The following is a 1,720-nucleotide window of genomic DNA, read 5'->3' as shown; positions in this document are numbered from 1 at the left end:
AACTTGCAGACTTACATTTTCTGTTACAAGCTGGGACAGAGACCTTTAGAGCACATTATTTCCAGTATGACCATGGTACCAAACCAAAGGAACACGTAACCAGAACTCTGCTAAGCACCGACTCAAGGACAGTGGTACATGTGGGATGATAAGAATATTCAGAACAGTTTAAATGACACTTATTATAATTTAAGTAAAACAATTTGACCATTGATGTTGTTATAGGAAATCCTCCTGTTATTCGTCTATGCCTGCCTGAGGTTTTGATTGATTGATTGAAAACTTTATTAGAAGATTTGCAGAAGTAGGTACATGAAAGTACATATTACATACAAGGTCAACTAACAGGATAAAAACCCAAGAAAGCCACTGGCTTATTTCAATTGGGGTCCTTGATATAGGTATAATCAATATGCGTATAATGCCTTTATGACGCTGCTCAAACTTATAAATAAAGTTATAAAAACAAAAAATGGCACACAGACAGTCAGAACATGATGAGATCTTAGAATATCACTTTAAATGAATGTGTAAAGGGATCCTCAGAGAGGCTTGGCACACAAGATGAGCCTGATTCAGAGCACATGGGGATGGGGGGAATAATGCTGCAGACTAAACAATTACAGCAATTGATGAAATTGAACCGAAAACACTATCATTTACAGTGATCCAGCCTGCGATGTTTTGAAACCTACATATTTCATAAACATAATATGATTATTAGAAACATCAACACTATTCAACGATTCAACTTCCCCTCCCAAGGTCAGTGCATGCATGTGGACAAGCTCAATACTTCATTGATTTAGAGACCAATAAACAAAACCGTTGCTTACTGTGTAATACTTTGGGGCTCCCTTTGCGGTCACTCGTGGGGAGGTCTGCGAACTGCACCCGGTGTCCCGACATATTCGATTACCCCTCTCCAAATTACGCAGGGGGGCACGGCAGCACCTCTGTCTCCGCTCGGACGCAGTTTGTTTTAAAACAAAAAAGTTGTTTTTATCCAACAACTTCCGACGGTGGAGCGCTATTTCTCTGAGAGTGCGTCTCTTGCTCCAAGGACGTGCATGCATACAGCTCGCATTTAATTTAATTTAATGATCATCTACCAGAGTTACAGGGTAGCTTAGATCTGATTTACTATCTATCGCCTTTCTTCCCATGCCAGTCTGCAGGCAGCAAGCAGATGCCAATACTGCAGCAGGCTGGACTCCAGTCCACGTTCACCTGCCTGCTCCAGTGTGGAACAGTGGTCCATGGCGGAGAGTGAGGGAGAGGCATGCATATCCCTCTCTAAATCTAAGAGAGGAAAAGCCAATGCTTTTTTCTGCATTAAAAAACTTTAACGGTAGCCTATTCACTGCAATGACTGCAGAATTACGTCATTGCAATTTACTGTTTGACTGTTCCTGGAGTCAGGAATCTTTCTTTTTTTTTTTATTCAAAAGTTACACAATACAATATGATTAAACATGTTGATTTTCAATTTTTTTACAAATTTCTGCCCACCCCCCCACCCAACCCCAAACATTTCCTGCAGGGCCCAGCTTGTAACAACAACAGTGACTGAACACATATAGCCCTAGGGCCCCTACCATCAATGAAATATAATGACTAATAGCCCAAAATGTGTTTTTTCAAACATTAGAACTTTGAGGGAGACTTGATTAGGCTTAACATCTGTAGCCTATTACCAGTAGCCTAATTATGCGGTCTG

This window comes from Nansenia antarctica (genome assembly GCF_963989245.1).
Source record: "Nansenia antarctica genome assembly, chromosome: 17".
NCBI lineage: Eukaryota > Metazoa > Chordata > Actinopteri > Argentiniformes > Microstomatidae > Nansenia > Nansenia antarctica.
This window is presented reverse-complemented; position numbering follows the sequence as displayed.